The sequence below is a fragment of the Uranotaenia lowii genome, chromosome 3, assembly GCF_029784155.1.
Source record: "Uranotaenia lowii strain MFRU-FL chromosome 3, ASM2978415v1, whole genome shotgun sequence".
Classification (NCBI taxonomy): Eukaryota; Metazoa; Arthropoda; class Insecta; order Diptera; family Culicidae; genus Uranotaenia; species Uranotaenia lowii.
The window spans coordinates 263,277,794-263,289,393 of record NC_073693.1 but is presented as its reverse complement, the minus strand read 5'-3'; positions in this window follow the sequence as shown (position 1 = coordinate 263,289,393).

Sequence of the window (11,600 nt, the reverse complement as noted above, 5' to 3'; positions counted from 1 at the left end):
ATCAAAATACTTAGGTGCAGGCAAACCCAGAACCGGCGTGACTGATCCGTTTACCAGCATTGAAATTGTAGCCAGTCGAAGCGAGCGTAGGATTGCGAATTACCATTATTTGCAGTGTTGAAAATATCACCCAGGAATCAAAATACCACCAAAATCAGACCTTTGTAAGTTACAAATAGAATTTGCTCGATATACACCTAACCTCAAATCTATATCATACTTAGCTCGCAAGCATTGCCCAGGAATTTTGAAGCCAGTTTATACTACCGATTGACAGACTGTGGACACTAAAACGTAGGCTTAGTTAATGATCATTCTATTGAACTAATAATTACAATAATGAACTCAATTATATTTTAGCTTTAAAGCTTATTGCTGTTAAAATTTGGTGTTTCCATTCCGACGTCCGAACACCATTATATTTAAAGTTGAAGTCAAATTTTTATAGTTGGTCGAGAATCAATCAGAAATATAATTGAATATAGGCGAAATATTGTTGGAAAAACTATACTTTATTCTCCGTGAACTTGCCTATTTTTCTTGGTAGGGTGAAAATCGTATGCTTATGTTAATTCAAAAATAACTGGTGAAATCAATATTTTTTCTGACTACGTCAATTTGATGTCCCGTCAACCTTAAAACTTTTGATGAACAAGTGGTAAGATTATCTGTGGACATTAAGTTTTTAGAAGCAATTGAAATTGAAAAGTGTTGCATGATGCCCCAGTTGAAGGTATCGTTTAAAAACTTTACTTTTAGTACTTGTCATGTTACAGATTTTTAGGTTCATCGCTCTGGAATACATACAAACAACTGAACTGAAAAATAAATTTGTTGAAAATTCTGCAAATTTAGCAAAATATTTTCCTTTATGTGGAGTATCCTACTGGAAAATGGTTAAAACATCCATTGGGCTGCACAGCAACTAAAACTTTAAAGATATAACTGACATGTATATAAATCAATCTATTGGCTTGAGCTGAATCAAATTGCTTTTCATGAGCAGAGAGAAAAAAAACAGGTTAATTCAATCACATAGTACCTTCCAATATGATAACCATTCCGAATAATCATTCATTCACAATTGCCATCACGTCGCACCATCGTGAGTGTTGCACGATTACACTACGTGACGGGAAATGTTTTCCTTGATCATGCCCGTGCATGCAATAATTTCAGGAAAAAGGTAAATCTCGACTGCGAGCCAACACAGCAATACATACAAGAAAAGGCGGGCGCCAAGGGAAGGGACAATCTGTTATCGATACATTTTTCATTCATTTTCCCCCCACATCGTGGCCACTCAATCAAACTCACAGCGCGTTTCTTGATTCATTCGTCAGCGCGGTAGGACATTTTTCTGGGTAAGTTCACCTGGGGGCAGATTATTTGGCCTGGCTTCGACCAGACCGAACTGAACGCCATCAGAAAAATTTTAAACAGCTTTATTTATAACTCAAGTAATTCTTATGCGAGACCAAAAAAATTAAAATAATTCATTGGGATGTGCTTCTTGGATTGTAAACTATTGATTCTTGTCGTTAAGTTTTACGAAATTCATCTAGGATTGAAAATATTTGAACAATAAACTCAAGTGACTCGAAAAACTGCTGATGGCGTTCAGTTCGGCCTGGTCGAATCCCGACCATTTATGAAAAGAATGAAAGTAATGAATTATGCGAAATTGTCGTCGCAGTTTGAAGGTATCATTACCATCCAATCATTCAACAGCCCCGGGTAATTTGGAATGAAGGTGCGTCAAGGTGTTTTTTTACAGATCAACAACTTCGATAATTGTGCAAAGATTATAAGCACATTTGCCGTTATATTAGTTTTTAATATGGTAGGCTCATTGAGATTTTATGAATCCTTTTAACTTCCTAAGAAGGTTTTAATTGAACTTTGTAGATGGCGTTTTTGACCTTAGTGCAGTGTTCCGAATCTCAATCAAAACAAACACTCAGGATACGTTTCTTATTTGAAACATCCAGATAGTATAATAAGAAGGCGCCTCTCGCAACTGCTTCGCCCGACTGGTATGCAATCTCAATCAGCCTTCAACTCAGCAATGCCAACCGAGTCGCATTATCAGAATCATCGGTTTCACAAACATCGCATATCGGAGATGAGTGAGATACAAACTGATCCATTCTGAATGTCACTCACTCAGTATCCGCCTAACTTATTTGAAATTGAAAACACAGCGAAAGTGACCATCTTTCCCTCAAAAACACAACTACAATTGGATTTTATTCTTACTGGTGTAAAAACACGCTGTAAAATCAAATAAATTTATTAATTGGTCATGTTTAAAATCAATTAACATTTACTAATGATCGGTTGAATGTATCACTCACTCACTGGCTGAACCATTCACTCCTGATCGTAGACGGACATGATTCGCCGTATGCATCGCTCTTTGGTGAGATTCCAATTTGATGATGGTGATGTACTGTTTTGACAGAAAGCATCATGCGAGGTGATCTGTATTTTAGCGATGAATAGAACGAACGATGATCGGATAGGTCCGATAGCAATCAATAATAAAACCCGATCGCTGTACGTTCAGTTGCGAAGTGCAATCAGGAACATTCATTGAAAATGAGTGATATTCGGAACACTGCCTTAGTGTATTTAATGCAGATTACAAAATTTATAGAGCGTGCTGATTAGTTTTAAGAGCCATATACATTGGTAGCAACCATTTAAACTAATCTACCGGTGAAATAGTCGCCATACTACTTACTGTTGTTGAATCAAAATCCAGGCAGCCTAACAATTATTACCTTTTGCTCAAATTGATAGCGACTTTTTCCTGATAACAGTTAATTCGTTAACGTAAGAGAGCAGCTCGGTATGGAAGCTTCCATGAATTTTAAACCGTATCAACCGGAATGGTCACGGCGCTGATAACCTCGGCTGCAACATCTGAGGCAGTGTGTATGGAGGTAAACGTAACTAGTAGAATTATGAAATGAATAAAAAGAAAAGCGATTAAAATGAAGGAAAAAAATGTTTTACCAATTCTGTGTCAAATCTTATCATCTGAAATAAACAAACAGCCTTATCATTTCGTAACGAATGAACAGAGCACGCAAGTAATCAGAGCCCCAGCAAGGTATCATGACATGACATCAGTTTTAAGGAAGTATATTTTACTTATGCTTTTTCATTAATTTTTGTCACAACTACTGAATTAAGTTTGTTTTTCTTCATTATTCTCAAATGTCCTGAAATATTGGCACTCAATGAAAATTTCCATTTAGACAATTTCATCGCTCTACGTTTCGCATTTAATTAAAAAAAAAGTTAATTTAGCAGAATGCTTTTAGTTTAGGGCATCGTTTAACGTGGTTGTTAAGTCACCCATAAAAGATCACACAATTATGATCCATCGTACTAAGGAATCTAAGGACATTTAGGGTTTTAATAAGGGTTGCTAGCGAACAGGGAATACCGGGAATTTCATCGCGTCACAGGGAAACCAGGCAGTTTGACACATTTTTCCCGGAATTAACATTTAATAACATCAAATCTCGACGTTTTATGCTTTTTTTAGTCATTTGGCATAAAAATTTGGATTTAACGAATTTTCTTTGGCGATTTTTTAAATTTTAAAATCGATTTTGACGAAAAAAAAATTGTCGAAATAGCACCAGATTTCGAAGTTCTTTGCATTTTTAAGTCGGTTGGCATCAGAATTCAAATTTCGATATTTTCGATTTCCTTTGGTCTCCTCCCCTTTGGTGATTTTTGGGGGTAAAAAAAAACCCGAAGCTTTGAGGCACCCCTAGATCAAGTCCGATTCAGCTGAAATTATGCACAGGTTAGTTTTTTGGGCTAATCTACAAAATTAATAAGGTCGGTTTTCGAAATTCGACCTGACCCATTTGGCTGCCACCCTAATGTACATGTGTCATTAAATTATTTTATGCAAAAAAAAACAAATGTTTTTGCAGCGTGAGGCGTTTTTGAGCAGAGTTACATTTTTATGACGAAAGCAATCTGATTATTTTGTATTTTTCTACTGTAGATATTGTTTTTCAATGTTATTTTGTTGAGGAACGAAGCCTCATATCTGGTGATTAGTGGTGATTATGATTTTTTTTATACATACATATATTTACCCTGAACTATGATTTTGTTTTTGCTATAATAAAGTGGGTACCACATCGTTCGCACAGCAAATTCTTTCGATCCCTTTATTGGAATTGTGTGGATAGTTAGTCTTCATACCATCCCAGACATTTTATTACGGTCAGCGCAACTTTTTGAGGAATTTAGCCTTCATCTTCATACAAATCCACCGGAACTCTTTTAATGTTGTTATATGGCGCAAACGTCCTAGACAAAGCGACCGATTGACGACCACCATGCCTAATTTTTAAATAATTATGATTTTTTTAAGTTAAAGAACAAAATAGTGTAACCATATTCTGAGCTTCTATTTTTCTCCCACTGAAGGTGAAACAAGATAAAGCTAGATTGAACAAGATAACACAATAACAAAATTAAACATGACAAAACAAAACAGGATAGAAGAAATTGAAATAAGAAATGACGCTAAAACGTGATAAAACGAGACAAAACTTTAAGAAACTATATAAAATAAGATAAAACAAAACGTATCAAAACCAGATTAATAAAATAACAAACGGACAAAGTTTTAAAATAAAATAAAAACAAGGAAAACTGGCAAACTAAGGTGAAACAAAACAAAAAAGGTAATGAATGATAAATATGACAGAAAAAAATTAGAACAGGATTTAAAAATGAGTGGTCGTTTAGCCTAATGTCTTACGCGTCTGGTTTATAAGCCAGAGGTCCAGGGATCGAATTCTGCCAGCCTAAACCTAGGTTAGGGAAATTTTGTAAGTCAGACCTAAAATAGACAAAAATATAACGAAATGGAACAGTGTAACAAAGAAAATGGAAATTGTAAACTATACAGAGTATAAAAAGATCGTAAGAGACGAACAAGTCAAAGGCTGAAAATCTCTACAATAAAGACAAAAAAAGGATTTAATAAGGCAAAATAAGGTAATACAAGACAAAATTAGGTGAAACTATATAAAACAGGCAACACTAGGCAAAACAAAATGAAACATAACATAACAAAACGAAATAAAAAGAAAAAAAACAAGCTTGAACGAGATAAAACGTTGCATAATAAGGCAAAACAAGACAAAATTAGGTACCACAGAACACCACATAAAGAAAACATTGGACATAGATTCTGACTTATACTAAATTAGCCTCTTCCAAAATCAATGTTATAAGAGTTTCTGCTAACTTCTGATGATTTGAAGCAATTGAAAGAAAAGCGGAATCCGCCATCTTGGATTCAAGATGGTATTAGAAAAACATTTTGGCTTCTACTCGTCGAGAATGTCCACTGAACACCCATATTGCACGGATTCAGGAAATTTTAAGTATTTTTAAAATGTGAATTATTTTATTTAACCCAACAACGACACCCATAACTTTTCAAAAATATGTAAATATGGCTGTTCCAATCTCAAATATGTGAAATCCAGCCTGTTTTGCCTTTTGATCGAGGATTGTCAAATAATTTTTATTACGGCGTGAAAATTCAAGCAATGCGGGCTTTAATAAAGCATGCCAGAAAAAACCAAGGAGCAAACTTAAAAGGGTGTTTTATTGGAGTTTTAATTGAGCTTTTTGAACATTTTAAAAATAATTTAAACAATATTGTTTAGTAAAAGTTTCATTAGAGCTTTCAAAAGAAACAAAGGGTTGAATCGAGTATCCAATCATTATTATTTCAAGCAAAAATAACAGCAAAAAGGAATTTTTAGTTTATTTACATTATGGTGGCAGCCAAATGGGTCATGTCGAATTTCACAAACCGACCACATAAATTTTGAAGATTTGCCTTATCTGTGCAAAATTTCAGTTCAATCGGACTTGATTTTGGGGTTACATCAAAGCGCTAAAAGTTCGTTTTTAGACCCTCAAAAATCTCCAAAGAATTCGGAAAAATCGAAATTTTAATTTTGAATCTTAAAAATGCAAAAAACGTCAAAATTTGGGGAAACTCAAAAAAATATTTTTTTTCGTCCTATATCTATTTTAGAATTTTACAAATAACGAAAAGGGGAATCAGAGAGAATCCAGAAAATCTAAAATTAAATGTTTTTGCCAAATGACCAGCCATTATTGAAAATTTTCGGAAGTCCCAGAAAGTCTCTTTTTGACTTAAATTTTTTTCCGCGATAACACCAGATCTCGACGTTTCATGCATTTGTAAGTCATTTGGCACACGCTCCTTTTTTTAAACTCAAAATTAAGTGGTTTTGGTTCAAAACAGCACTTCAGTGGCATCCCTCAACTTTGAGTTCGCTGGCAATCGCATAACTTAGTATTGCATCGCAATACTAAGTTCAGCAGCCGAACTCAAATTTATTCTTTTTATTTATTTATTTCGCCAAACATCGTAAGCTTCATATATATTCTTAAACCTAGGAGCTGCAATTTTAATATTAACTTACATACTACAATATGTTAGGTTCTGTTGCCGTAAAAAGCACTTTTTAGCTGCTGTTTTGACATAGTAAAATCTATGTTCTGGTAGTTTTTATTATAATTCTGTATTAGACAATTGATTGGACTATTTTTTCCATAATCAGTTCGAGCAGAGATTAAAATAAAAAGATTTCTGGTTCTCAACTGGCGACACGGCAATAAAAGTTTAACTGATTTAGTAGATAAGTAGACTGAACACGCTGATTAATTGTGTCATTTACGAAAGAGATTACAGCAAATTCTCTTCTAAAACTTAATGGTTTAATATTTATTAGTAAACAGCGTGATTCGTAGCTTGGTAATTGCACACTTAGAAAAATCCACGTAGATTTACATGCAACAACATGGGTAGAAAGGAATCGGGCATTTACGTGTGATAAAACTGTACAACTCATGTAAATTCCCGGTAGCGCTCAAGCCTGTTGTTTACTGTACATTTACATTATTTAGCACATCTCATGAATCTTATTGGACAGGAGTGGTTTCGCAAAATAAATAAGTCACTGGTTCGAGGCAGAAAAAAACTTTTATTGAAGTTTGATCACACTTTTTTATTGAATTAAACCACTTACACCGATCTTCAACTTTCAAATACTGGTTAATTTTTGACGATTCTCCCGACGACGGAAACGACGGCTGGTGCAATAAGACAGCAGAAAATTGGGCCCCAACTATGCGCTCTGATGTTTTGGGGATTTAGCAACAGTTTCCTGTAAATAACAGCAATTGGGGTGAAAATGTTAATCAAATCACAGTAATTTTCGATATTGATTTACCTTTAATCAGCAATCACGGTCAGATTGAAAGAAAAAACTAAAAACTTTTGCCGAAGCAGAAACCTGAAACGAACAGGAATGAAAACAAAACAAATCTGACAAACTGACGCTGACGCTGGAATAAGCATGCATTGACATGTAATTTTCATTGAAGAGGCAAACATGCTATACTCTTTTTCAAAATTTTCCGGCGGCGGTGTAAAAATGTAAAATCACTTGTAGTGTAATGTTACATTTTTTTATCTGTGTGAGTCTGAGACTATTGGTTCTCGCCACAGGCTCATTTCCGAATATAACAATTTCATATGACGGATATTTTTTCCCTGTAAATGCAATATTTGAACATTTTTTCACGTTGAGCTCAAGAAGACTTTTACTGCACCATTTGTAAAATAAATTTATTTCATTTTGAAACACTCTGAAATCTTCTTCGCCATTAACTTTCATATAAAGCTTCATATCGTCTGCATATATAAGCCCGTTTAGCTGATTCAGTAGATAAGTAATGTCATTGACGTATAAGATAAATAATAAGGGACCGAGATGGGAGCCTTGAGGCACACCAGATGTAACGGAGATGCTTTTCGAAAGTGAACCATTGAATCTAACAATTTGTGTACGGTTTGTCAAATACGACTCAATCCATTTCAGCAGTTGTGCACTGAATCCGTTTTTATGTAGTTTAGAAATTAACAAAGGGATATCGATTCTATCAATAGCTTTACTGAAGTCCGTGTATAGTGCTTGAACGAAATTTCCTTGATCCATGGAGTGGATATTATAAGAAATAAATTCAAGTAAATTTGTCGTTGTAGATCGTCCTTTTACAAATCCATGTTGCTTTTCAGTTATGAGTGTTTTCAATTGATTATATTTTTTTTCATTCACTTTTGCTTCAAAAAGTTTCGGTATGCACGACAAGATTGCTATACCCCGTTAATTTTTAATATCAGACTTTTTCCCCGACTTGAAAATAGGTACAAGAAAAGATTCTTTCCATACTTGAGGAAAAACACCGGATTTCAACGATGAGTTGAACAGAAGAAACAAGGGCATACTAAGTTCATTTACAAGATTTTTTAAAAGTAATGGAGGAATTCCATCTGGCCCGAGTCCTTTGGAGCTATCCAGGGAGCAAATTGATTTGTGTATTTCCTCAAGGGTGATTGAATCTACCACAGTCAATGATGCTGAGTCGGAAAGATAATCGAAAAACGCAGTATCGCAATCGGCTTCCGAAAAACTAGTGTAAACGCTTTGGAAGAAATTGGCATACAAATTACATATTTCATGGGAATTATTACCGTTAGCGCTGTTCAAGTGCATACGAGATGGAAAATTATTACTTTTCAATTTAGAACTTACATACTTGAAGAAATTTCTTGGGTTAGATTTAATGTTTTTTTTCTGTTTTCCTATTATATTCTTCGAAGGAGGTATTAACATATATTGCTAATTGGTTGCATGCTTCTTGAAATTCTAAACTTTTAGCTAGCGATGGTGTCTTCTTCCAGTTTTTATGCGCTTTCTGCTTTTTATTTCTAAGATGCTTAAGCTCTTTTGAAAACCATGGTGGATTTCGTTTATTATTCGTTCGTCGCTTTATTTTATTGGGACATATTTACTCAAGATATTACCAAGAATTTTATAAAAAATATCTACCTGATTGACAGTTTCGTTGTAGCTCTGAAATGATGATTGCCAATTAACTGATTGTAATTTATTTTTAATCATCGTGTAATTTGCATGGAAAAAGTCAAGGGTCTCTTCATATCCGTATTCTGGTATTCCTTTGTTGTCAGAACATATAATTGAAAACTCGATTGCTGTATGAAAGATCTCATTTTTCCAAATTGGATTCATAGCCTCCAAAACACAAAAATCATTAGTCAAATTTGAAAACAGCAAATGTACCTGGATGTTGCTGTTCCGGTTCAATTATAGAGCGGTGGAAAGTTTTGACACTCCCGGTCAAAGAAAACTTCCGGATGTTACTTCCCACGGGAAGTAAAAAAACATCCGGAAGTTACCGGACATTCCAAGCCGCTTCCCGTATGATGACAGTGACGGACAGTATTTTACGCTGACATGGTGAACATTCCATTATAAAGTTCCTTCATAGTCTTCCGGTAATTGTTCCGGAAAGACAAAATTTCGCGTCGTGTTCGTTGGTTGCTGTTCCAGTTCGAAATGAACTCGCTAAGTGTATTCAGTCGAACAGAGAGAGTTCAATTTTTTATTTCATAATTCATAAGGTCGAGCTCAGCTTTGCTCAATTTACACAATTTAGTGTTTTTGAGCCAATCTACCAAATGTAATTGATTGTATATTTTCAAAATTCGAGCATGAAATTTTTCCCAAACATCCATTGCCACCAGGCAGCCCGGATTAAGGAGCCAATTGCCCCGGGCCTCCCGGTTCAAGAGGAGCCTCCGAGGAAGAAAAAAGAATAACATTATTCATAATCATATCATACATAGAATTGCAGAATTTTTCACACATTTTTATAAAATGTAAAATTATAAACATTACTCATAATCATATCATAAATAGAATTGCAGAATTTTTCTCACGAATCAGACGAAATATTTTAAAACCTAGCAAAATCTGACCAGTTGGTTTGGATTTTTTTTACAAAAAATCCGAACAAATCAAGCAGCATTCAGTGATAATTCGATTATCTCAAAGTTACCAATACAAAACACCTCAAATTTTCATTTTCAATTCGGGTTTTCTAAACTTCTAACTTTTGTTTTATTCCCTAAAATTATAAAAGACATAGATTTTGATAAAACTTCAGCCTTGTCATGTGAAATTTATCAGTTTCTAGCATTTTCAATAAAGTTATACGGAAATATTGCCAGAAAAAAAAAAGAAATTTTGCCCAAAACATAAATAGGCGCATATAGCCTGTTAGAGGTTCGGCATTTTAGACAACAGTTATAATAAAATCGTTTTCCCGAAATCTGAAGGAGATTTCAACATAAAAATTACTCCAATGTATAGAAAACAGATGCCTGCTTATCTGTATGTAGTTTTTGTAAAAATATTCGATGTAATATTTGAGAAAATCAGTTTTCTGCTTAATGGGGGTATATAGCCTGCTTATGCTTTATGAATAATTCATAATTGAACTGCGGATTTCGTTGAGTAATTCTTTAAATATGAATATGATTTTGATCTTATCTTCTTCCAGATTTATGATTCTGTAATTTGAACACTTTGTCACATTTAGAAGAACTGTTAGATAAAAGCAAAATTGCATGAACACGATTTTGTTAAGATATGAAATTGAAATTAAATATTTGGATTTAAATTATAAATTTTGTAATTCCTGCTTCGGCCCTGATTACAACTTTGTTTCTTATTTTTTAGTTAGAAATTCATTTGCTATCTGTTGCTCAAATCTTTATTTGAAATAATGATTTTAGTTCTAATTTTTCTCTTGAACTTTTATATCTGTATCTGTATGGAATTTGAATTTATTTGTATTACTTTTTTTTCTAATTTTTAATTCTAAGTCTAAAATTTTAATGTTATTGTCATGATGGAAATATTAATTCTACCTTCGATCTTTCTAATCTGCTTTCGATGATCTGCAATTAATCATGAGAATATGTTAGCATATATCTTTGATGTTTCTATATAAAAGAATTTTGGGAGATGATAGATTTATTAAAAAAATTGGAATGAATTTAAACTTAATCAGGGTTTTAAGAAAGGTTAACTCTTATGCATCATTTGCATGATGTATTAACAATTATTGTTTGAAGACACCAGACATCATTGTTATTCCAAAGCAATATACTGAGCTTGACAAATTTCCGTTTGACACAAAATAATTTATAATAATTCAACTCCAGGTTTTTATTTGGTTAGGCAAGCATTGTGAATCAATCAGGTCAAAACTGGGTTTCTTTCTAAGATTTTCGGCTAACCGGGCTTGATCGCAACTTTCCTAAATTTTAAAATTGAATATTTGAAAATTCCCGTATAAAATTGGATAATCCGTCATAATCGGCAACATTTGTAACTTACCTATAATTGATTAGTTCAAACCCAGATTTTCATTTTATATGATCCTAAAATTTTCGTTCATTATTACCATGTATATATTTATGTTTAGACTTTCATCGACATCGCCCGTACGAAAATTCACACAAACAAACATAACCTGAAACCCCAATCCAGATTGTCGCCTTGAATTCGCCACCCGACCAAGGAGCAGCTAATTTCGCATTGCTAAAAATTCAGTTTACTTTCATACGCGAGACTCCG